The 27506-nt window shown below is 40.2% G+C and overlaps 1 protein-coding gene across 2 annotated transcripts in view; it reads right to left on the bottom strand.

Moving 5' to 3' along the window:
• Positions 1-14882, bottom strand: part of ABCA1 (ATP binding cassette subfamily A member 1) — a 122258-nt gene extending 107376 nt beyond the window's left edge. Inside the window, exon 1 of one of the 2 annotated variants that reach the window (XM_033122557.1) lies at positions 14864-14882. The gene's annotated coding sequence lies outside the window, so the exon portion shown is untranslated. Of the gene's footprint in view, positions 1-14684; positions 14816-14863 lie in introns of those variants that run through there. The other variant, XM_033122555.1, reaches the window with a different exon arrangement.
• Positions 14883-27506: the final 12624 nt, after the last annotated feature.

The raw sequence follows: 27506 nt of genomic DNA on the forward strand, positions 1-27506 counted from the left end.
TGAGAGGGCTACTGAGTGATTAACAGGTGGAACATATAAAGTATGGATACACTTGACAAAGGGATGATTCACGTCCTGGGCTCGACTGAGTGGGACGGTGTGAGATTTCATCATGCTACTCAGAATGGCATACAATTTAAAACTGATGAATTGTTGAGTTCTGGAATTTTCCATTTAATATTTTTGGACTCAGGTTGACTACAGGTAACTGAAATCACAGAAAATGAAACCACAGATGGCGGGGGGTGGGGGGGAACTGCTGTATTCCAAAAGGAATGAGAGCACATGTTCACACAACTGTGCATGAATGTTTGTAGAAGTCTATACAGAATAGCCCAAACTGGAAACAACACAAATGTCCATCAACTAGCAAATAAATGAAAATGGAATACTAGTCGACAATAACAAAAGGAACGAACTACTGATATATGCAACAGAATGGATGAATCTCAAAAGCCTTAAGCTAAGAGAAATAAGCCAGACACACACACACACACACACACACACACACTACATACTATATGACTCCATTTATAGTTCATTCTGCAAAGGTGAAAGAATGAGGACAGAAATCAGATCAGTGGTGGCCCGCGGTTATGGGTGGGGGAGAGGACAGCCTGCGAAGGAATACGGAGTGATGGAAATATTCTCTATCATAATTTTGGCAGTGATTATACAACTATATACATTTATCAAAACTCATCACTTAAAAAGGATAAATTTAACTGTATGTAAATTATACATCAATAACCTGACTCCCCCCAAAAAAAACACTTGCCTTCTATTATAATAACATACTCTACAATTCAAATCATACTTTGAAAAACTAAGAACTGCATAATGTAAAAAGCTTGATTATTGTGTGATTCCCTAGGAAGGTGAATAGTGAATAAAATCTGTACCACCTATTCATTCAAGAAACAACTGCAGCCTTAACTCTACAAGGCTCCCATTAGCCACAATATTTACTGAGTGCCTATTATATGCCAGGCACTGCTGTAGACACTGGAGATTCAGATTTGTGGACAAAAGAAGCCAAGTTCCTGTTCTCATGGAACTCCTATTCTAGCAAGGGGTGGACAAATAAGAGTGGGTTGTTAAGGTGGTGAGTGGTAGGAATCGCAAAGAAAAATAAAGCAGAGTACGGGGACAGAAAGTAATGAAAGGTGCATAACTCCTTTTTGATGAAGCACCTTTGAGACAGTGAAATGAGAGGGTGGGCCATATGCTACTTGTAAAAAAGCCCCTGAGTGACAGCTGAAATTGTGAATTCTGTTAACATTTCCCTAGACCAAAACCTGAAATGCCAGACAGAGATGTTGGCAAAAGACGAACAGATAGGTTCCCAGGAAGCTTGGTGTGAAGGAGGAAATGAGGACCCCAAGTCAGCACCTACCACACTGCCGCCCTGCCCCCTCTGCCTCACCAAAACATTTGGCTTGTTTGAACTTCACATGTAAGTTTCCAAGAGAGACAATAAATATATAGAAGAATGGGGGAGAGAAGAAGAGGAAGCCATGCTAAAAAGACAAGGTAGGAGGATTTATTCCCCGTTTGGCAGACCAAAAGAAAAACAGGAACTCCTACCCGTGACTGCCCTGTCTTTTCAGCATGTCTTCCTTAGATAAATGCTCAGCTCTAAAGCCAGAGGGTAGGGCCTCATGTGCTCCCAGTGTTGTTGCAAGAAGGAAAAAAAACCAACCGACACTTTTGTTACTGTACAAACTAACAGTTTCTGGGAACAGTGCAAACATATGCATTTTTTTCTTATTATATTTCCTTAGACATTAAATCTCGTTATATTAGCAGACAAGAAGAATTCTATGGGATTTTGAAGACCCACTCTCTTCCTAGACCTGCTCCAACCTTCTGGAGAAGCTGAAGCCTCTAAAAAGCAAGTGACTTGCCCAGAATCACACCCTAGCATTGGAGCTGGCCCCTGGGTTTCTCGGGAAATAATTTTTTCAACAATTTAGTTATATGCCCTTTCCCACTATGATATTTCTCCTACAATTCTGTTCTTCTGAACACATTTTTTCACAAGTTCTATCAGAATAGGTTATACACTCAGAATGTGCAGCCAGCAACTAATTTTCATCCTTCAAAAACAGTGATTTTTATGACAGCTATTTCTCTCAACTTTAATAAGTGTGTGTGTGTGCACGCGTGCATCCTGCTTTGTTAGACAAATTTCCACATAGTTACCAGAAGTGAGACAGAAGCTCAAATGTCTGACAACGCCTATCAGAATCTCTCTTGATGAAATTGTTTCTAGATGTCTTACATCAATAAACACCTAGCCAGTAACCTACAAGGCAGGAGGTAGAGTTAAAGCAGAATTTAACTATATCACATTATAAATTCAAAACGTGTTGGCACTAAAGCTCAACTGATTGCCTATTCATGAGATGTTGACGCAAAAGCAAGAATGACAGATGTTTATGCATCTCATCTCCAGGGAGATGTGGAGGGTCCGGTGGAATTAGGATGAAACCTGTAAGCCCAATAGAGCATGCTTGCTTTGGAAAAGGTTTGTTCTTTAATTGCTTCTTTGAGCTTATGTCTCTGGATCAGTTGCCACATTCCGGGAAAAGGCTAATGAGGTTACTGAAAGTCAGAAGACCAGGCTGGAACAGGCTCACTGCACCCATGACTGAAGACAGGACATGGTTGCTGGAGTGGTGGGAGGGGATTCTGAGTCATCTTGTGATTTCACCCAGGCTGACTTATTAGCTTTATTAAACCTGAAGCTACTTTGACGACCTCAGTTTAACTTTTCTAGTCTGCAGTTGCTATTATACTCTCTACCCCTAAGACCGTCCTTGCTAACCCTTAAATTCCACCCCCTCAGACTCTCCAACCACCCTGTAGACCAACAGGATCTATTTCAGTGAAACTGCCCTTAGTTTGCCATTAGGCCCTTACAGGCCTGTAGAAAGACTCTGAGCAGGTACCGGTACTGTCACCCCTGAAATTTTGTTCTGCTCAAACCGTAACATTTAAACACTCAAATTTGAGGCGGCAAAAGGTATAAGAAATCCTACAAGGATAAAATGAAGCCATTCTAGCATTCCAGAAGAATTCTATCATTCTAAAAGAGGTTCTACTATCACACTACCCACTTAAATAATAACATAGATCCCGTGAATTTTATCAATGCCAACAATCTATAACTTAGAGGGATTTTTTTGAAATTACCAAATGCATCATATTTACATAGTTATTAGTAGCAATAAGTCTATAAATAACTGCATACTCTTCTTTTACCCTGGAATTTTAATGTCCTGGACAAAACTCTTTGCTAATAGCTAATTTTCAAATTGAGGGCTATGAGATGAATACATAAAATCTGAAAGATAGAAGAGATCCATAAATACTGTACAAATGTATAAACTTTGAGAAGCATAATTTCTCATGCTGTCAACAATTCTATTTTAAAGGAGACTCAAAAGATTTAAATCTATTTCTATTATGTCACTAATATGTGGATGACCAAAGTAGGATCCTATTTATCACTCCCAACATTGCAGTTTCCACCACCTAAAAGAGTCTCAAGACTTCTACAACTATCAAGAACCAGGGTTTCTGAAAGCAAGTCTGTCCTTTAACCAAGTTCTTATTTCATCATTGTAGAATTATGGAGAAATTCTAGCAAAATGTTAGAGAGAGCCCTTCTTCCCCTGCTGATTTCCGCTAAACAAACACAGAGCAACCTTCAAAGAAAGACTTCATCAAACAATACCACTATTTGCTTTTTCCCTGGTTGGGAGTACACAGAACCTAGGAAAACTAACCTTTCCCCTAGAAATCAACCTGTCACAGAAACAAAAAAAAATTCAACCACAATCATAATACCAACATCAGAGGGACCTGCAGGGCAGGAACTGTGGAAATCACAAACACCCTGAGCTACAGAAACACAAGCATGCCTCTCAGAACAGTCCTTTCTTCGCAGAAAAACTTGATTGGATCGTGTTCCCTGTTGTTGTAGGAGGGTTTTCCAAGAGGATTTGGGGATATACACTTAGTGACTATATTAGCAAAAATCATTTTGTTTGGCATGCATCTCTGAAGGGTCAGCATCTTTAGACATTAACCTTCTCCCAGCCTACGGAGTTTATTTTTATAAAAGTGCTCAAAGGATTTGGGGGACAGACAACCCAAAGCCCTTCGCTGCCTTGCCCTTCCTCTGGGCCTGTGCTACTATGCAGCCAACACCTCCAAACATCCTTAACTCTTTATTTGCTTGAATTAACTGGACCAATAGAAAGAAGGGAGGTGTTTGGCATCAGAAAACTGGGTTTGACTCCTGGCGGCTACTCAGCAGCTCTGGGACCCTAGGGACTCTGAGCACTGTATCCTCTCCGTAGCATCGAGCTAGTAACGTATATAAAACATTTTGCCAGTCCCTGGAACAAAGTTAGGAATCCAGTAAATAGCAGCTATTATGACTAGTGCTACTGCTTTCACAGGGTAAAGCATTCATCAAGGGTGGGGTGCAGAGTGAGCAGTTTAGTTAAGGAATCTCTCCTCTATCTCCTTTGTCCCCAGAAGGTATTGTTTCCCCCAAAGGCCTTTCCAGGACAAAGTGGCGCTCCCTCCAGTGCCCAGCTTTCAGTGGGAGATGTGAAAGGGTGACTCTGGTATTCTGGCGCCACTTCTGCCATTGTTTCACCATAAAGCCCCTTTATGGGGGGTCCCACTCTTCACTTTTACTATTCTCTCCACACTCATGGCAGTCAGCTCCCATTTTCCTTACAGGCACAGTGCTACCTTCCTTCAAATCTTCAGCACTTGGCTCAGTTTTTCTCTCCACTCCACTTCCTCCAACCTCTATGTCAATTACCATTTGCAATCCAGGCCTTATAACTCCTCCATCTTTTCAGCTCTCCCTACGCTCTCCTCTAATGTACCAACTTATCCGTTGGTCCCTGCTAAACTCTAAGTCATGTACAGCAAGCTAATGTGTCTCCACATCTTGTTCTCAATCACACTGAGCCAGTGCCCAGGATGACTCAGCGCTCCGTAAACATTTGTGGGATGCAGCCCTCTGAAGTCAGACCTCAGGGATGGGAAAAAATAGTTAAAATAGGTTCACTACAGTAACAAATCAAAAAATTCATTAAAAGGAAAGGTTCGGGTAGCCTAAAACCATGACAAAATCTCCAGCTGTGTTCAAGAAATAACAAGTTCAAGCAGGAGTGCATTTAATTTGGTTTTCCACAAAGCTACTCTCATTTGTTGGGAAGAACATTCATTTTCACTGACCTCATGTGAGCAAAGGGAAAAACCTGTCATTTGCTAGACTGAGGCTCTAGAACCCCTGTGAACATGCCAGCTGACAAGCACACCTCCCCTAGGGGTTCCACCCCAAATACCAGAAATGTCAGCTCTGGTCAGGAGTACTGAACTCTAAAGGCACAGGCTCAAGTCAAGCACTCACTTAACGAAACGCATCAATAATTCCCTTTACTTTTGCCAAAACCAGTCATCTAATCGCCAGGACCTTGCCCAGTTGTAGCTCGTAGAACACGTGACAAACGCAGCAACCTTCTTCAGAAGGTCCTGTCTCACTGACCAGCTCTTGAAACAGTGCAGGTATATGTCGTGGCTCCCAGACACCTCCATTTCTGCAGCCCGGTGAGGACCCACTAACTAGGTAGGTGAGAATTTAGTCGGGGTTCTGGGGCAGGCACAGAGGCATGGGATCTAAGCCCTGCTTCCCCAACTTGATAACTGAACTTGTCTATGGTAACCAAAACAAACCACTTTGCTGGCTGCCTTGCTAAACTAAAGCAGAAAGAGAAATAAAATCACAAGTTTAAATCCACATGCTTGTGATACTGAAAAACAAAAGCTGAAGGATGTTAGCCTTTTTTTTTTTTTTAATACTGGCAACATGAACTCCATTATTTGAGATCTAGGAGGATTCTCCCAGGGAAAATAGATCTGTATTATTCCAATATTATCATGATTCTGAGTATTCCTTCTAGCAAGCAAAGCCATCATTAAGATTTTTCACAAATCAAACATTTTCTGTGACAGATTAGAAAGTACTCAAGGAAACATGAAAGTAAACTATTGGTTGGAACTCCTGACTGCCTCCATTTTTCAGGGGCATTTAACAATTCAATCTCAAAAGTGGACCCCGTGCTAAGTGTCTACATCAGGTGAGCACCAGGGAATCCCCAAATGGAGCTCCACCTAAAGAAAGAGTGTCTTGCTGGTCTCTGCAGCTTCCAGGGGCATATCCAGTCCCCTTAATGGAGGCATTTGAACCAAGTGTCAGACAACTCTCCATTTGCTCAGCAGAGGAGAAAGCCACACTGTGATCATGTGACATGGGACTAGAGTGGGAAACTGGAAAATGGCACGAATTCCCCTAAATTTGCAAATCCTGCAACAGGACTAACAACTGAATAAATAAACACTACTTGATCAAAGGCTTTCTTTATCTTGAACTCAAGGTTCTTACTACAATTAACACAATCATTAAAGTTAAAAAAAAAAGAAGAAGAAGAAGAAGAGGAAAAAAAAACAAAAAACTGCCTTAAATCACAATTAATTTTAACTGGCCAAAATTAGCACAGGGTTTTGTACTTTTGCATGATGGAAACAGTTCCTAGGAAAGATTCAACCTTCAGGATTTCTGTGTGGAGATTTCCTTCTAACTAGAACCTATAACCAAAGAGCAATTTATTATTTGAGAGGAAAAACAACGCAGTTGAAAAACCCATTAAGATTCAAACTGAATCAACAGACAGAATAAATAAATGAGGCCAGTCCAATATTCAAGGATTCAGTGTCCATTTTAAGCTGCTGACGAGGATAGACTTTTAGAGACACACTTTCTTTTTTCTCTCCTAAAAGGACACTGTAGATATTACCCAAAATTCTAGCATAACAGTGAGAAGCCTGGATTAAAGAGGCAAGGGACCAAGATTTTAATTTCCAGGCAGTGGAGGCTGGGGAGTGAATTCAGGTGCCATCCTACCACTTTGAGCCACAGAACAGAAAACAAGTCTTTATGATGAAGAGGCTGCAGTAGATGACGAGTCTAAGAAAACTGCCTGTAGCTTAGGTATCAGACCTGATTGTGAACGCCTGGCTGTGCTGTGAATGAAATTTGTAAACCATGAACATGTTACTTAACTTCTCCCTGTATCAGGTGCACCATCTGAAAGATGGGGCCACCTCAGTATTTCCAACTGTGTGAGAGTTATAGAAATGTAAGCGGTACTTAGAAGATTTTAGGAGACGGACAGGCGCAGTATTAACACTGACTCACATAATAAGAAAATTTTGTTCTTTTCACCATTTCTTTACCCTTTATAAAAATTTCATTACATTCAAGAGGATGTTTTTGTTTGGTCTTCTACACCTCTTTAACACAGGCTAAATTTCCCTTTTTTAACAAAGTGAGACAAGTGTCAGAATCAGGTCGTGAGTTTGGAAAGCAATTTTATAGACAGACTGTGTAAAAAAAATCATGCATTTTTATTTTAGTTATATTTTTAATTACTTTCCATTTGAGACAACTGATCTCAGTTTTCAATTTAGAAGACCAATATACAGTTGACTTTTAAAAATATATTGATGATTACAAAAATGTGAGTCAATTGAAGTTATTTGAGTGGCTTATATGAGGCCGACCTCAGGGTCAGTGAAGATTAAATGAGGTGGTGGAGGGAAGGCTTCGCCCACCCTGAGCTCTCATCTACCCATGGTCCATGGGTACAATTTCAGTCAGCGAGGAAGAGGAATAGAGGGTACAGTGCAAACAAAAGCAACCACAGACAATGGATATGAGTTTCCAGACAACAAGGAGCCAAAAAATAGCAAGAAGGGGTTCTAAAAGTGGAAGTCAAGAGAAAAGAGGAAAACCTGCCGAGGGAGATTCAGTTAACAAATAGTTATTGAGCCACACTATGTGCTAATCACCAGTGAGAAAACCAGTGTAGTTCCTTCAAGTATGCCCCTTATAATCTAGGACAAAGCTGTCACAAAAGACCATTCTCATTTCAGAGAGCCTTCAGTGTCAAGCTAAAGATCATTATGGTGGCAGATCCTTAAAGTCTTTTCATATTTGTTCAGCTCCTAGTAATGTACGTGATGTCTGAAAAGTATCTGCTGAACAGATGAATTGCGTTTTATGGTATTTATTACCATTAACACATTTAATTTATATATACATAATTTTTACATATGTATATATGTTTAATGTTCTAGCTTCTTCTCTCCCTCTACCAGTACCAGAGATCACACCTCACCAACCACCCCAGTGTAGATAAAACTGCCACCTCCATCCCAGGGCCCTGCCCCTGGGAGTGGAGAAGGGTCTACAGGTCAATCTAAACTCTGAGTCTGAGTCTTCACTTTCTCTCGGCTTTTCCAAGGAAAGCTGCTCCTTCCATCAGTGTTCCCTTTATGACAAACGTGGATCATCTAAATTCCAGCTCGAATCCATTTCAAACTGCCATACCCTTAGGGACTTGCTTCTTAAAGAAAACAAGCTTGGTTTGATTCTTGGCAAAAACAATGATTCCCAACCTGGCATCCTACAGGAATTTTGCAAGGCAAGTATAAATAAGGATGTGAAACCCAAACAACTTCTTAGCAGCGCCTTTCCTACTCCCATGCTGCCCCCATCCTAAAACCTCTCGCTCCTTTTCCTGCCTTCTTCTTCCTTGTAGTCCGAATCTATTATTATTTCTGAAACAGCAAATTCACAACAAAGCTTTAGAAACCTTTGTGTCTTTCCCACTTTCCCACTTACCCTCAATGAGAGTCTTTCAAGATATTTAGAAATACGCTCATAAGATTAGTCCAATTCTCTAGGATGGGCGTTGGCATTCCTTTCTTGGAGGATGAATGACTCTTTGGAGTCAGTTAGCTTTTTTTCGATCACATATTGGCTTAACAGGGTTGCAATATAAGAAGCACACCGTATACCCAAAATGGAATGAACATCAAAATGAATGTTTTATTTCAGAGCTATTCTCTCCAAATGGTGAGTCGGAGATGAGAACAGTGTATCCCTGTCCTTCTCTGCATCGTGTTTGCTCTATTGAAATGTATTGCAATGAACTAACTCCTCCTTCCTTGCATTTCAGATGAGAATTTCCTTCTGGTTCTGTGACTTAAGTCTTTGTCCACCTAATGCACATACTTAGGCAATTTCAACAACTTCCTTTCCTTCTTCCTCTCCTCCCATCATCTTCCTTTCCATCATTTCTCGCATCAGGAACGCTCTTGTGCATCCCCTGGGTGTTTCCCCTTTACCTCTCAAAATCCACAAGATCTGTTACACTAATGTCCCTCAAGACATACCTCCTGGAAGCTCCAATCAAAGGATCATCCTTGTCCCTAAACACAAACCTATAGAGGACTTTAAAAGTCAAGTACTTCAGCCTCTTTCATTTTATAAACCAAGAATCTAAATCTCAGAAAAACAGAATGACTTGTCCAAGGTCACATGTCTCCTTAGTGGGTTTCTGGAATTATATGCAAAATATAATTATGTGTAAACTTGTAATTATATGTAATTATATGTAAATTCTGGAGCGTACATGTCTATGTATATTTTTTCTGAAGGGATAATCCACAGCTTTCATCATATTCTCAAGGTAGTAAAAAAATCCTCTCCTAAATAACCACAGATTGGTTTTAGGTACATAAAATTCTTCCTAGGAAATGTCCCACACTATATACCAGTTATCCAGTTATCGTAAAACATCTTGACTTCAAGACTAACCAGAAAAAATGCTTTGACTTCCAAATACTTCTTGGAAGTCGGATTTAGCATAAAAAATGTTGCAGAGTTTTAAATAAACACACACACACACACACACACACACACACACAGAGAGAGAATGAATAAAATAGATCCTATGCATAAAAGGATTTTGGTTTTTAAAAACTATTTAAATTATAAATTACTGAATTATCTCATTCTTATTTAAAAAATAAATTAATGTGCAAATCAAAGTACTCTGAATGTGAAATGTCACCGACTATAGCATTTTTTCAAATTGCAGCTGCTTCAAAAAGAGAAATGAAACTGAATAGACTCAGAATTGTTTGTTCTCCAGAAAGTTAGCTGGTCAAGATAATTTAAGTACAGGCTAAAATTTCTCAATCATAAACCTAAACTTAAGTACAGTTATTTCTCATATAATTTTATTTCTAAAGCTTTTCTATGATTATTCCATCATTTTAGTTCAGCTTTTAGAATAGAGGAAACAAACAGTAGTTTCCCATTGTCTTTGACTTGCTCGAGTCAGCATTTATTGAACTCCTTGCATACCCCATATAAAGGGAGTTGAATTAAGGACTGGGGAGAGTGAATGGAAGATCTCCTCCTGGAGGAGGAGGTCTTTCCTTCCACTCAAAAGGAAGACAAATAAATGTTAACTATTTCCAAAAAAAACACAATTAAATACATGGCATGAATACTGTTGCAATCCAGTCTTATGGGAGTAAAAAAGAAGGGGATAATTAATTTTAACCCTGTGTTGGCAAGGAAGAGTTGAATCCACAAGTTTAGGAGAACGATGGCATTTCAATCAGGTCTTAAAATGGGTGTTCAAAATGTAAAAAGACAGAATTTCAAAGTTAATTTTTTTTTAGGATCCAAGTCTTCGTTCTTTGTTAAACGCTCTTTGCTTTAATATAGTTTATCATCTCAACAAAATGCAGCGTAACCAAAGGTTCTATCTGAAAGCAGTTTTATACACGAGATTTTCATTCTCTGGCTTCAAATATTTTTCATACGTACCTCTCTAACAATATCTATGCTGATTACCTATCCAGGGAACTATTTTTAGGTGAAAATAGACAAATGAAAAGGAAGAATAACTCCTTGCCTCGTGCTAGTATTTCAATTAGAAACCAAACTTGCGTGGATGCAAGCTCAGCTCCACTACTTACAAATCTATGATCACACTGCTCACAAACTCTATACCTCAGTTTCCCTGTCTATAAAAAGAAGATAATAACAGTCTGTACCTCATGTGGTCTTGTGAAAATGAACTGAATTATTACATGTAAAATGCTTAAAACAACATCCAGCATATAGTAAATCCATAATAAATGTAACTGTTTTACCAAGAAGAAATGTTTTCTAAGAGTTTATTTTTAATTTGCTACACCAATTTAATAAGAAAAAGTTTTCCATCCTATTTCACTTTTATAAAGCAGACTTTGAAATTGCTACTTATTTTCAGAGAAAAATGCCTAAAAAAGGCTAAATTTGCTTCCTAGACAGTAATGGCAATAACAGAGAAATAGCTCAAAAGGTCCAAAACATAGTTAGAGATAGAACAGGCAGGAATCGTATTGAATTATAGTCATTTTTTAAAAAATTCACCAAAGTTAGGACTGACAGACAGTTAAATAGCTAGCTCTCTTTCCTTTCTCTTTTGTTGCTTATATTTTTACTGCTAAATACTCTGTTATTCCATGTTCTTTGTATCACACAGGAAAACATTTTGAGATCATAGACCTACTCACAAATATTTGACTGAAGCAATAGTACTTTTTTCATTATAAATCAAGTAAAGAATTAGAGTTGAGTAAATCTTATTGTCTGTTCTTTCCATGGTGTTGCAATCCCTATGCAACCAATGTCCCAACAAGCAGAAGAGAATTTGGCTGGCCCACTCACAGCAATAAGGGAAATATGATACAGGCTGTTGATTCTGATAAGAATTTAGCAGATGCGTGTACCAAAACACAGTGTGAGCATCCTTGGAAAGTCCTCTGCTCCCAGCAACTGTAACTGTACCACCTCACGACTCAGTGTGGGAGTTCAAGAACTCTGGAGCTCACTGGCTAAGTTCAAATCTTAGCTCTGCCACTTGCAAGATGTATGGCCAGGGAGAAGTTAGTTAACCTCTCAGTTTCTTAATCTACAAAATAGGAATAATAAATGGGTTTGTTGCAAAGATTAAATTAGTATTTGAAAAACATTTGGAATAGTACTTGGCACATACTGCTATTTAATAGTCATTAAATAAACATTGTAATAACTTTGGCATTTATGATTATTTCCACATGCAGATACGAAGACAATCTCTGTTTTCAGTGTACATCCTCTGCCAGGAGAGTTAAATAAAACAAATTTTCAGAAAGATCTTTTAAAATCTGATGCTGGAGTAACTGACCACTAAGGAACATTATACTTGCATTATTTCTTTAGTACCCAGATAGTAAATAAAAATATATTTGGATTTAAGAGTATTTTAGAAATGCAAAAACCACATCTATTGGTATTTTCTAGATATCCAAAAGGTTCCTAATTAAAGAGTAAGGCAATGTCCATTTAATTATTTCAGGAGCTAAAAATTTAAATCACAAACATATTAACAATTGTGGTCACTACGAACATAGTATAAGCAACTTGTATTATGGAGGGGAAGATCCCTAAAACAAAAAAATTTAACTCAAAAAATATTCCAACTTCTCTATATATAAGTACTACAGAAGATAATAAAAAGCTGTGTTGCTGAGTTTCGTTTGGTTTCACTACTTTTTAATAATGTAAGCATTGAGACTTCCTAGAGCATTGGTTTAAACCAAGTCCCAATTACCGTTTTCCAGTCCTAGACTAATCATTGTCTCACATGAACTATCAATATGCCCAAGCCAAAATGTGTCCAGCATCCATCATAGGCCTCTATTTAGATATAAATCAAAATACTTGTAAGGGTTGAGATTTCAAATACTCATCTGGACAGGAGATGCACGTATCGTAGGTATCTCCTTCACAATCATATGTGATTCTGGAACACCAAGCTTGTCCTTGCAAAGGGGCTCGTCAATTACTCTGACTACAGTAGCAATTAATTCTTACCCTTACGTGGACCTTGGTCATCACGAAGTCTGGTCACGGTGATCCTACTGCATTTTCTCAAGTAGATACGAATTTGCTTTGTGTATCCAATGTATTCCGAACTCTATCATGAATTATTTTAATACTTTATAGAAGCATTTGGGAAACAGGCTGACAATGGGAACTTTGCACTTGAAAATTATTATACTATCTTAAGAGATTCTATTCTAGAACATTCTCCATGCTTTCCCACTTTCTTTGATTTGGGAGAAGTATCTCAAGAGAATGATATGAACTACAGAAAGCCTCCATTATTGTTGTGGTAGGTATGAGGAAAAGGGGCTGAAATAAAAGGGGAGATGAGAAATTAAGTACTTGCTGATTTTTTTGTCACCAAGGAAGTTTTTTTAAATATCAAAGTTGTCCTCTATTATATGAATGTATATACCACCCACTCACTTTGTGAGATGTCACTGAAAAGCCTTGGGTTTTAAAAGCTGATGGTATCAATGATGCCAAAGGGTCAATTATTTTAAGCGCCAGAAGCTTTTTCTTTCTCTTCTAGTCTCTCCTCCCCCCGCCCCGCTTTTTTTATCTTGTTTATTTCCTTTCTTCTAATAAGTGCTGAAAAAGAGGCACCTACAACACAACTCTGGCACTGGCCCACGCCCCAAGAACCTTCGGATTTAGCAACGGTCTGGGAGTCGAGATACATTCTAACAAAAAAAAACAGACCAGCTTTCGCCTAATTCCCCAGGTTTCCTTCTTCAAGAGATCTTGGTCTGAACTCGCGAGCGACAACGCCTTACAGAGCCCGGCCCCACGCCAGCCACAGGGCCGATTCCCAGGCCACCCGGCCAGGAGGCGCTGCGGGCCAGTCCCCCGGGGCCACGGGCAGCCGGCGCCCAGCCCCTCCCCACCCCCACTGTGGAGGCCAGCCCAGCCGCGAAGCTGAGTTCTGCACCGCCCGCCGGGGTTACTCTCGGTCATTCCGCTGCACCATCTCGCCCCAGCTTCTTTCTTCATCCGTGCCCTCCCTGAGGCTGCTCCAAGAGACAAGCACCAAAGGGCAGGAAGATGGGGGACGAGAGAATAGGCACCTCGGCTCTAGGATTCCGCAGGCTCTCCTTCTAAGTCTTCTGTTTTTCAAAGGAACAAAACTCGTCCCCCCGCCCCCACCCCACTGAGCCAGGTACACCAGCTCGGGTGAGCGCACGGAGACCATCCGCAGGACTTCCAAGTCAAACAAAGCCCCTGAGGCCTCAAGTGAGCAATAGCTACGGACCCCGTTTGGGACACCTCCCAGTCGAGTTCTTGGGGAACAAGAACGCCTACTCCAGTCCGGGGACGCACGGGGCCGATCACCAGGTCAGAGCCCAACTTAGAGCAGCTTCCCAAGAACGGAATAGGGACTAAGTGCTGGCATTCATCCCTATGGGCGCCGGCAGACCTGCAGCCAGAGGGGTTTCTAGCCAGCTCAGAAGCTTCCAAACAAAGGGAAGCACTCTGTGTGGGACCTGCCACGCTGCCCACTCCGGCAGCAGTGCCCCCAGCACGACCAGGAGCCCCCCCATCCCACTGCGCCCTAGGTATTGCGCCCGAGTCTCCACGCCCAGAGATGCTCCCTGAGCTCCACTGCAGGGCGAGTCCGGGACGCAGCAGCGCCGGGCCTTTGGGTGGCCGAAGCTCGTCCTAGGACGTTCTCCCTGCATTTACAGCACCCGCACCATTTGCGTTGCCAGAGACGGGGATGTGAGGGTTCGGACTAAACTCCCCGCAACCTAGCGCTTCCCAAAGACTCCTCGGCCCCAAAACAAAACAATAACGCCTAAGTCCCTGGAGAGCCTCTTACCTGTTTTCCACTTTTGTGTTTGCGTCTCTTTTCCCCACCCCTTGAAAAACCCTTCCAGAGAAGGGGGGAAAAATCCCAAAATAAAACCGGAAAAAAAGAAAGAAAAAAAAAAGGAGCAAAGCGCCCGGAGAAATTGGCTCTAGCGGCGCTGGTCCTGCGGCGCCTCCTGCCCTGCCCACCTGCGCCCGGGGAGAGAAGTGTGGACTCGGCTTGTCCCGGCCCCAGTCACTCTCCCTCGGAATTACCGGGCTTTTGCCGCGACTAGTTCCTTTTATAGATTCGGCTGTGCTGAGCGCAGGGGTTACTATCGGTCAAAGCCTGTTCGCTTTGCCTCCTTCCCCGCCCCCTTTCCCGGCCTCTGTTTTTGTAGTTCAGTCACTCAGCAGAAAGCACGTGGAGCCGCGCCCCGCCCCTTAAATGGGCGACGTCCCGCCGCTCCCCGCGGGACTGCGGGCGATGGGTGGAAAGCCGGGGGTGCTGCCGGCATCGCCACGTCCGGGGTCTGCGCCTCCTGTCCCCGCCCAGCCCTGGCCTCGTAGGATAAGAAGGCAACGCGGGGCTTGGGGCTGCGCGGGACACTGTCTCTCTCATCCACGTTCCGGGCAGCCAGCAGCATTAGTGGAAATCGCTTCCTCTCAACCCGTGCTGTTCAGCAACGTTTTTTCTTTGTTAGTTCACTCAGTCGTTGGGATTGGACGGAGAGAGAAAGTGAGGCTGAAAACCTGCCTGACGCCAACCATTTAGTCTTTCTTTCCTTTCAAAAGCCTAAGGTATGGGAGAAGGCGGACAGTCCTCTGGATAATTGGCTGTTTTTGTTTTCCTCCACAAACCCTGACTTTGGTATTCAATAGGCAAGCTATTGCCTTTGGGATTCCCAGCCTGGGAGGGCCAATGAAAAGCGTCTTGCTCCTCTTCTTAAACTGGGGTGAGGGGGAAGGAAGGACAAATAACGGAACCATGTGGACCAGCCCCCTTTTTATTTTCATTGCATTGGTCAGCATTCCAGTGATATATACACAGGGCTTGTATTTTGGCTTCTATAGATTAGCAAAGTGCAGCTAGAGAATCACAATCAAGTAAAATTATGTAACCATCCAGATAGATCTCCAATTTCTTCCTCTAACTTTGGCTTTGCCAATCAGAAGCAAGGCTGCTCATAACATTCAAGGGACAGCGGAAAGATTTCAAATGGGGGCCCACATACTTAAGTCTAAATATTGAAGTCATAAATCAAGCCAACAGACTGTAAAATAAATGTCTCCTACCTTGACAAAGATACCTTGGAAGCAACCCAGAAGGGCAAGTTCATGTTCAGACTCCTCATAGTTTGACCTTAGTTTTGGTGGAACGGGACAGGCTGCCCCCAGACCCTTTCTCTTCCCATCTTCAGCTCCATTATATTCCAGAAGAACCTCCACTGTGTGCACGTGGACCCCCAGCTGCACAAGCTCTCTTCATGGGAACCGTGAAGACCACAACTGGAACCCAGGTGCAAAAGCCACTGGTTGTGTCAACACTCCGGACAGACTCAGTGAGGAAGCCCATGCAGAGCCTGCAAAGTACACTTAGGAGCCTTAGGACAAGGAACTCTGGGGTCCCAGCACTCTGGTGTCCTGGCCCTGTGGACTGCTCATCCTTAGGAAGAGATAGAGTTGGAGGAGAGCCAGAGGCAAGCCTTCTGAAGCTCAGGTGCCAGGAGAGAGGTCCCTCTTGCCTGGGTCAAAGAACAAAGGGGTCAAATTTGAGTGAACCACATGATCCATAACTTTCTGCCTCCATGTTTTCATCTGGAAAATGGAGAAAATATATATTCTCTCCTTGCCTCACAGGAGTTATCTGAAAGTGAATTTTGTTTATTTTAAACTCCTTGAAAGAATGGCACTATAAACAAAGAGGGTGTTATTTGCTGACTATTAATGTCATTTTCAGATATCAGCCGTGGCCTATAAAGATTTTCCCATGGCAAACTTTTAAAACTTCAGGTCTAGCAAACAGTTAAAAGTAATATCTCTGGACCTCTAGAGATAAAGGAAAGCTCCTGGAGGAGGTGTTACCATTCCAAGTGTGATTTGGGGGAGTGATTAGGTCTCCCTGACTCTCTATTCCCTGCACCCCCACCCACCCACCTATCACAGTGCTTAAAATCCCACCACCAAAATTATTGTTTTTGGAATTTTAAAGGCTATGGTTCCCAAGAGCACCCCTACTAAACTAATCCCTTAGATTATTTTATTGGGAAAGGAGCGACAAGAAGTCTTCACAAATAACAAAAAGATAGGATGCTGGAGAAAGGAGTTGAGCCCAAGAAGATGAAAGCCCCAGAGAGAGGATAGCCATTGATTCTAAATACATAAATCAGTGGCCCCAAAGCCAAGCTTGATCATTTTTAGCTAAGAAAAACCAGTGGTGTCAAGAACCTGCTCACCCCTACAATGAATACATGTATATACTACAATGTTTGAAATCTGTTTATAGTCTCATTGATTTCTACCAATAAAAGCCCAAGAGGCTATGTGATTTGGCCAGGTGATGTAGGAACACAAGTCTGCTGACACCAAGCCCATACTTTGCCAGGGTGACAAAAATACTGAATTCTAAAAGTTAGAGCCTAAGAGAACGTGTCCCTTGAGGAAGTTTACAAGTGTGAATTCTCTCCCTTGAATGTCGTAGGTTGATTTTTTTTTCCTGAGTATGCTTTAGTGAGCTTTTCCCCAAGTTTTGCAATTCCTGCTAGTAACACCAACACCAAAACTCCAAATCTGCACCCTATGTGGCCCTCTCCAAATATGTAGGAAGGCCCTTCTTTGTTACTGTTGCTCTGGAGAATCTGATTCTGTAAATGTAGCCTGGGGAGCCTAAAGTTCTAGTCTGAAATGACCCTGGCATCTTCTAATCAGGGAATCACCCTTCAGGCAGCTGTGACCTTGGAGACCCTGCTAGAGATCGTGGAGCTACAGAGAAGCTCAATTTTATCATTCCATTGAGACTTTCAAATTATGGATTATCTAAAAGGCTTTCTTGGCGGTTGCTTTGATATATAGTATCTGTTAACTGGTCTACATAAATGTACATATACACATTTCTTAAAATATAAATGATTCCCATCACATACGTATTTTTGGTTGGTATGTATTGTGTTTTGTTCCTGAAAACTCTGAAAAAATAGAGTATTACACAAAGTCAATGAAGAATAAAAAGAAAATATTCTAAGAATAAGTTTTCAAGCTGAATTTGTTATAATTAAAAAGACCTAAAAGCTGGATTCTTTTTTGAGAATTCCACGGAAAATGAGAGGTGCCTCAAAAAAGAAAAAAAAAAGGTAATCCTTTCATATACGGAGGGAAAAAAAGGACCTGCAGTTCATATCTGAGTCAGTTTAATTCCAATACATGGTTAGACACACCAACAAATCGTCAAGCAATTGATGTTTAAATTTTTTTTTAAATGAGGAATCGCCATTATTTGTGGAGTAAACTATGTATTGCACATTGCACAGGCTCTCTGTACCTACGAATTCAGTTTAATTAGACCAATGCAATTCCCTTCTGTATTAATGTGACTGCTATTGACATTTAAGCAAGATTCAAAACCATTACTGTTCTTGGATTTGAGTAAGATCTGTTCTTTGTCACTGGGATCAACAAGTTAGCCTGGCTTATAGACAGATATGTGCCCCTGAATTACTAGTTGATCGATGAGTTATAATTCTTTCTTAAAAGCCATCCTTCCCACCTGCCTCCCTTCACACTCTCCTTCCCGTAAGAGCCAAACTGCTGGAAAGATTTCATCTCCCCTCCCTCCCTTTCATTCCCTCACCAGCCCATTACAGGCAAACTCTTGCCCCCGCCACTCTGTTCTGTCCAAATTCATTAGTGACCTCCTTAAAAAGAGATAGGCATGTGAGCTTTCTTTTTTATCAGTATATAAAACAAGACCATTAATTGGTACCGCTGATGACCTCCTTTTAGTCCTTAGGCTACCTGATCTCTGGTATCTGACACTATTGACCACACCTTCCTTCCTGAAACCAGTTCTTCTCTTGTATTGCGTGAATCCAGTTCTCTTATGCCTCTTCTGCCTCTTTCACGGCTCTTTTTCTGACTCCTCTTTCCTTATATATATTTCCCTTTATACTGGTTTTTCTCTGTCTATTTCTACATGCTCCACTCCCGTGGCTTCACTTAAACCCTGTGTCGCCAGCTCTTATCTCCTCCCTGAGCTCCTGGACTGTGTTCCCTAATTACGTAGAATACCCAGCAGGACCAGTGGGGTGCTGGAGTCAGCTCACTCCGGCTCAGAAGAGCTGACTGTGTATATCTCTTCCCACCTCTGCAGTAAGTGACTTCCATGGGGCTAGTTTAAAATCAGCCAATGGTAGGAATATTTACACCATTGGAAATCTGATACAAGTGGGGCTTTCTTTTATTTTTTTGGAAAGCCAGTTAACATTTACCAGCACACTGAACGAGACAGTCTGCCGATAAACCCCGGACCAATTTTTAATCTTCCCTTTATGTCTCTCCCCTCCAGCTGCATTTTATCATTTCACTTAATGACATCATCATCCACACATTGACTATGGGAAATCATAGTCACCCTTGCTTAACTTTTCATCTCTGTGTCCCCATCGTTTCCTTCTCATTCTAAAAAGCACCAATGTCGGGTCAGTCAAACATATCTCTTAAAGTTGCCCCTTCATCTCCACACCCACTGCTTAAGCCCAAGCCAAAGGTCTGTGCTTCTGTGTTGCAGTAACCTCCAAACTGCTGTTCCTGCCTTTAGTTTCTTCCCCTTCCTATTTATCTTCCCTAACACCATGGAGTAATTTTTGCTTTGGGGGGAGAAACCCTAAGCAAACCAACACAAAACCAAAAAATAGTCATATCTTTTCCCCCCCTCCCAAAACTGCCTATGGTTCTCCATTGCTTACAAAGAAAAAAATACCCTCAAAATTCCTTAAGAATACCTACAGACACCTTTGCAAACATGACATTTGCAGGCCTTTGGAGCCTCATTGTAGGCGCTGCTTCCTCTTTCATTCCCCCACTCCTATCTTATCTTTGCCCATTCCCCTGTCCGCAAACTTTCCATGTCTCTGCACATGCAGTTCCCATTGCTTGGAAATCGTCATCTCCACCCCTCTCTTCCTGTGTAAGATTACACACTGAAAGAGATGGATGGGATTAAATAACAAATCCATGTGCTTCTACTCTAGAAGCAGGAGGCAAAAGGGACAGAGAAGAAAAGGAAGGAAAAGGATATAGAAACCACTTCCCTCATTAAATAGAAAGTATGGGACATAGGGTAGGGGAGAGAGACAGAAAGAGAGGGAGGAAGGGAGGGAGGGGAGTATAAAGGAGGGAGAGAGAGAGGGAATTATTACAGATAGATATTGTTGTAAGTACTGAAATTAATAGGCCAATAATACCCTCAGCTCAGATCCATTAGTAAGTGTAGCAATAGATTCAGAGGGGAAACACTGCCCTTAAGTTTGAAAAGAAAATAATTAGACTCTGTGGATTAAAAGAAATCAAGCATTTATTGTAACAGAAATGATGTGTCTACATTCTTCTCTCCTTATTCAAAGTGCTTTTTTGATACTTATTAAGAATCCATATTCCTGGCCATGATTTCTGGGATGAGGGACTGTTTTATTTCTTAGCCAGGAGCTTTCTTTCTCTCTGACATATTAATAAGAGAATTAAGTCATTAAAAAAAAAAAAAAAGAAATCCTAAAAAATGTTCCAGATTTCCCTTTTCTCTTAGGCCCCTAGAAAGGCAAGCCTCTCTTTTTCTCCTTCAGTATTTTGGGAAGGATTCCTGCAGAAGTACATGGTCTTCCCTTTATTATCCTCCCCCTCTCCAGTGGTCTTGTGGTGGTTTGATCTGGCCTTGTACAGTACCCTTCTACCCTTCTGCAATTGTCTAGACAGAATGCATGTTTTTACCTCCTCAAGGACTAACTGTCCAGATGTGCTGTGACCATGTCATGGGAGCAGGCCTTTATTTCCCTTCCTTGTTGCCATGCTTCTGGTAACTGATGTTGTCCAATGAAATCTGAGCTATTTCTTAGCTGGTTACATGGCCCAGAAAATCACACGCACAGAATCACCCACAAGGATGTAAATTAGTGGAGAATGGGCTCCATTCCTAGAGGGCTGGGGTTTCCCACGGAGCTGACCCTAAAGCTGGTTTTCTCTTGATGGACTCCATTACCCAGCAGAGTTTGGTAGGAAGTCCACACATCTGTCTACTTATGGTTGGGGTTGGGCAGCCCTGGACACACTACTAGAATGAGAAAAGAAAGCTAAATTGAGGGTCTAGTCCTAAGGCATCTAAGGAAATAAAATCAAAGAGAAGGAAATGAAGATCATAAAAACAAAGGGTGTTGGTAGCATGTGAATTGGCCCGACATTCTGACAGACAACTCAGCAATGTGTATTAAGAGCCTTTGATCCACTAATTTTACATGAAGGAATTTATCCTAAGGAAATATCCAAATACATGGTCAAAGACTTATGTTCAAAATGTGTGTCACTATGTTATCTGCACGAGTGAACACTTTATAAATACTTCATCACCTAGCAGCATGAGAATTTTAAAGTACACTCTGGTAAACTCGTATGACAAAACTCTATGTAGTCATTAAAAATAAAAATAATGTTTTCAAAGGTAGTGATATGGGAAACTGCTTATGATAAATGTTAATTGAAAACAAATGCAGAGCTATGGTTACATGTATATATGATTTATATTTGGTAAAAATAATTGCTAGTATATTTATAATCTTTTTCTTTGAATATATGTGCATAGGAAAGGATCCCACCTAAGGTTAATAGCTATTTTCTGTGGATGGTAAGATTAGAAGTGAATTTTTTATACATGTCTGTATTTTACAAAATTTCTAGGATAAACATATGCTATTTTTTAGCTAAGAAAAATGGCATTAAGAACAGCGTTTGTAGATAAATAGAAGGAGGAGATAGTTTACAACTGCAGAAAGGCAAACCATAAATTACCACATGGAAACAGTAAACCCTAACATATTTTAGAAGAGTATATACACAGTAATGAAAAACAGAAGAGAATGTGGAGAGATGAAAATGATTAAGACAGCTAGAACTTTTTGGTGAGTAGGTTTATAAATTGCAATAAAATAAAATAAAATGAGAGGATTTTAAACTTATCCTAGGGGTCCACTGCTAAGTGAAAATTCCTTATTTGTATGACATATCTGTGTGTCTTTCTGTATATTACTTCATCTCTCTGTGCCTCAGTTTACTCCTCTTTCAAATGGAGGTAATAGTAGAATCTACCTTATGGGTATTAAATGAGTTAGTACACGTGAAGCACTTGTACTGTGCCTGGCATATGGTAGGTTTTCCATAAATGACAGCTGTTGTTATTATTATTACCAATTATGACCGTTACTCTTATTATTATTATCCCAAACAACAAAAATCTGTTCCTCAATGCCCAACAACAACTTAACAAATGTGACTCCTTTGCAAAATTCCAATTTGTACATTTTTAAATTGATGTTTTCAATTAAATTAACCAGTAAAACCACTTGATCACCTTGGAGTCAAATACAAATACGATCATATCTCTTTTTAATCTTTTACTTAATTACTCAAATCCCTCCTTACCTCTTAGCAGGAAGTCCGATATGTATTTCTTAAGATTCCCCTCACTATCTCTCTCCCCCAGAATTGCCCAAGAGCCTTGGGGGCTTCCACAGAGATCTCGAAAGGCCAGTCAGGCTCAACCAATTGCTCTGTCACTAGCACACGACAATCCTACTGAAGATTGGTGCCTCAAAGTCCCAAAGTCACGGCTGGAATGACGTCCTCACCTCAGAGCAGTCTTCATCGTACCTTGCTTTTGGACTCCCAAAGTCTATGCATTTTAGTTTTTAATCAGAAGTTGCACACTGGCAGCCCACAGATACATCCAGCTCTCTGACACATGGGTTGGGCTAAAGTGTATTGACATTTTATTTGAAATAGTTGACAAGACTGGAAATATCAGACAAAAATCTTTATTTCTCGCTTCCATTGAAAAGGTGGAGGACCTGACCACAGAAGGCCTATTCCCACATAGGGAACAATTGTCTGATGCTGAAAAGAGGTTCTTCTCGACGGAACATGCCTTTGCAGCTTTGCCCAAGTCCCCCACTAACCCCTCTTTTGCTTAAACAGCCTGACTGACTTGTCTGCACTACCTGCCGGGCCCCGATAGGCTTCTGAGTTTGTGGCCCTTTGGCCTAGAAGTTCTTGGGGCGGGGAGGTGAGCAGGAGACACTAGTGTGTCGTACACCCTGAGAACGTGTTGGGAGAAGTGGCTGAGCGTGTGAGTGTAGTAGGCAGTGAATTACCCACATCTTGGTGAAACTTAAACCTAGCTGAGGGACCTTTTAAGATATAGCTAAACTCTCATCTCTGCTGAAAGATCGTAACCTTGAGTTTCTACTTTGGCTAGTTTGAATTTGAATTTTAAGGCTCACCACAATGACTGTAACCAAACACAACTTGAGTCACAGCACAATAAAAGGCATGAGGACCTCAAACAACAACACCACTTTCTCAAGAATCTTACCCTTCGTGTGTATCAAAGGCCTAGTAAAATCAGCAGGGAAGAGTCAAAGATGGCAGACGCAACACTCTTTTGGTAACTAAAAATGAGACCAGAGAATACATTCAAATCCATAAGAACCCAAAGTTTGATCCAAGACTCTCTGTTTATTGAATTAAACCCTGGAGATAAACAAAAAAAGCAAGATTTAAAAAAAAAAAAAAAACAGGCAGCACTCCACTGGGGGGTGGGCAGTAAGGCAAAGTTGGAGAAGAGATGGATCAGAAAAACATGTGAGCAGCTGGGGAGAAAAAAGCATTCCCAAAGGAATCTCCAGTGTGTGGAAGAGAGTTCTGAATGACCCAAGGTTTAATGAGATAATAACAATTATTCCTTCTGCAGACAATTTGTTTGTCAGCTTATATTTCCACAAAATGACCAGTGTGTCATACACAATATGATACAATGAAAACTAAATTTGCAGTTTCACACTCTTCATTTTCTTAAAACCATGCAAAGGCAAACAGAAATGTGAGACTTTGAGACTTCAAGGAAACTGTAGAGTCATAGTAATTTGATTCTAAAAACAGATGCTTGACAAGAAGTTATATTTAAATCAACCATCAAATCTATCAGTACATAATTTCTAAATTTAGTAATAGATAACCTTTCCATTTTACCCTCCCAATCACAATATGCATAAGACCATAATTTATACCGAGCAAAGTGCATTATTTGATTTTTAACCCTATAAACACCTTGAGGTTATGTTCCTTCGGCCCAAGAATTACATTTTAAATATCAAAGATTACTTCTCAACAATGAGGAAAAGTGGTAATAACCCACACATATTGGAAGGTGGGAAGTTAAACAGTGAAAATAATACTGCTGGTCCCAGCAGTCCTAGAAATATGCAGCTAAATGCTCTCTTTTATAATATATTTGTGCAAGATACTTTGGGGAGTGGGAGATGCATGACATTTGAATAAATCTGTTTTGACTTGAGAAAATTTTACCATGGTCTAAAATTCAAACCTTCAAACTTTGCATGGGTTTTTGTAAAAATCAAAATAAAGTTTAAAAATATATAATACATGCTCATAGTCAAATGCTCAGATTATAACAAAGGTATAAAGATAAAAAGAGTATGAAAAAAGTATACGAAGATGAAAAGTGGGAATCACTATATGCCCACTATACAGAGATGACTTGACTTGTCAATGTGTCTGGTGTACATTCTTCTGGAATTTTTTTCTATAAATAAATATATGTTTTGACACATACTTCTCATTTTAAAAAGAAGTTTCATGCCATATATGCTATTTGTAAGCATATGTTATTTCACTACATATTATGGACAATTTTCCATGTAAACAAGTATAGGTTTATATCATTTTAAATGGATGTATAATATTCCATTTTGCATATGTATCGACTTGAAACCCAATCCCCATAAATAGACATATAGTTTGTATCTCTTCTTACAACCATAAAATACGTAGCCATGAACATCCTAGTATTATCTTTGTATGCATGCCTAAAGATTCCTTAGCATATACATTTTTGATACATACAGCTAAATTACCTTCCATAAAGTTGGCACCAGTGTGAACAGGGTAATTTTTTTAATTATCATAGAGTAAAATTTACTTTTTCTTTCAGTATAAACTTCTATGAATTTTAACACATATACAGATTTGTTACCACCACCATAATCACGATACAGAACAGTCTCATCTCCCCTTTTCCACACCTAAACCCTTGGCAACCACTAATCTTGTATCTTTCCTTGTAATTACTTGTCTTGTCAACAATGACATATAGATGGAATCGTATAATATGAAATCTTTTGGGATTGACTTCATTTTCTCAGCATAATGCTAAGATTCATCCAAGTCGTTGTATGTATCAGTAATTCTGACGGTGGGTTTTATTTTTTATTGCTAAGTAGTATTTCATTATTTGGATATACCACAGTTTGTTTAACCATTCATCCACGGAAGAGTATTTCTCCCCAAGTTTTTGTCAGTTATGAATAAAGCCACAGTAAACATTCGCATACAGTTTTTTGCATGTGTCTGAATATAAGTTTTCATTTCTCTAGCATAAATGTCCAGGAAAAGATCACTAGGCCATATGGTAGGTATATGTTTAACTTTATAAGAAACTACCAAATTGTTTTCTCGGGTGATTGTTCCGTTTTGCATTCTCACCAGCTATGAGAGTTCCAATTGTTCTATATCTTTGCCAACACTTGATATTATCAGTATTTTTTCTTTTAGCTATTCTAATAGGTGTATATTCTAATAGGTGTGTATATTGGTATGAATACGCCTAGTTTTTCATCTTCCTATCAACATTTTATCAGTCTTTAAATTATGTCCAATCTAGCTTATTTTTGTTCTGATTTATATATTATTTGATTACCAGTTAGAATGAAGACATTTTCACATGTATATCCATGAATTTATCTTGTTCTGATTTATCTAACACTGATTAAACCAAGCGTTTTAACTCCTTGACTGTTACATGTGTTGGAATATTTTCCCCAGATTGTCATTTTTCTTTTTTATTTTTTAACTTTGTTAAATCTATAAATCTTTTGCTCTAGAGTTTCCGGCTTTAATGAAATGAAGCCTCCTCCATTTCAGGATTATAGAAATACTCAATCAGGTGTTTTCAAATGCTTGCATCAATTAGTAAACATTTAATTTTTTTACTAGTCGCCTTCACCGCAGCCCAATGAGGGGAGGCTCTGAAATGGGATAAGGGTCAGGACAGTCAGTTTATTCTCATTGTTTGAAAACTGAAACTTCTTTCCAAAACTGTTTCTCTATCAGCAGGGATCAGTTTTACACAACTACAGCAAAACATTATGTAAAATGTTCTGCTGAGCTTTAAAGTGAAAAGGCCAAGCTGTTTCATGGGTCCTGAAGAAGGATAGAATTGAGGGTGGAAAGAGATTATCCCAGCGCAACTTCGCTAAGAATTCCGTCTCCTTCAGAGATCAAGAAAATGACCTTCTTGAAACTCAAGAGTTAATTACTGCAAGTCCTGATTTAAACTTCACACACCCAAAGTACAGTTTTAGTGAGTAAATACGATTAACGCTGAGCGAAGCAGAGACCACCCTAAAGGTGACGAGAAGGGTAAAGGTAGAGGCAGAAAGCTCCAAGAGTGGGGGTTCAGTGTTGGCAAATACCAAGGAAACAAATCAGAAAGGAGAAAAAAATTAATATGCAAGAGAGTAAACTGCACAAGGGAAAAGAACATAGTAAAGAAAAAACTAAGAGTGAGAGAGGAGTCTGTCAGGATCTGCAACAAAGCAAATGATTGGATATTAACGCACTGAGATGGTACGCTCCATGACAAAGGCAGAGAAGATAAAAGAAGTTGAGGTGACTGAGCCACACTGAGCCAGGTATCCTTGCTGAGGTCAGAGGTCAGCAACTGTTTAGGGAAAGAGTTATGGTTGGAGCAAAGGCAGAATGTTCTGATTTATATATTATTTGATTACCAGTTAGAATGAACACATTTTCACATGTATATCCATGAATTTATCTTGTAATTTTCACTCTCCAGTAAAATCAACTAATGGTTTGTCTCTATTTTATAAATAAATTATTTTCAAATGAATCCCCTTTTTTAAAGACTGTTTAAGAAGTTCCAATGCTCATGAATTATGTCAAAAATTCCAAACTCCTTTCATGTCCAGATTAGGACCAACATATCCTCCTACAATTTCTGCACACCTGCCTAGCTGGCAGAATGAAAAGAGAGGGTTTCATGATTGGCCCTGAAAATAAGTGCCTCGTTTGCATATATGTTTTATTGTCAACATCATCATCACTAGAGTAGTTGCTCAATTCACATGCTAGTGTCAGCTCATCATCAAATAGTCAAATGCTTATACAGGATCAACAATTTATGCAAACAAGCCAAAAAGACTGAAAAGATTGAGAAGATTATTAGGATAATTAGAGCCAAAAATAAAGTTCTTTACATAGCTTGAAGACAGACTCTCTGAATGACCATAATCATCTAATGATAGTAACATTTGCTTTAGGCCTTTCTTTTCTCAGTAAATATTTATGGAGGACCAGCTCTGTACCACACACTGTGCTGGATGTACCATGTCTTGAAGGAGCTCACAGCTTCGTGAGGCGAGATGGAAAGCAATTACAGCATTACCTGAAACAAGCTATTGAGAAGGGATAAGCCATGTGTTGAGGAAGCACAAAGAAGCAA

The sequence above is a fragment of the Rhinolophus ferrumequinum genome, chromosome 12, assembly GCF_004115265.2.
Source record: "Rhinolophus ferrumequinum isolate MPI-CBG mRhiFer1 chromosome 12, mRhiFer1_v1.p, whole genome shotgun sequence".
NCBI lineage: Eukaryota > Metazoa > Chordata > Mammalia > Chiroptera > Rhinolophidae > Rhinolophus > Rhinolophus ferrumequinum.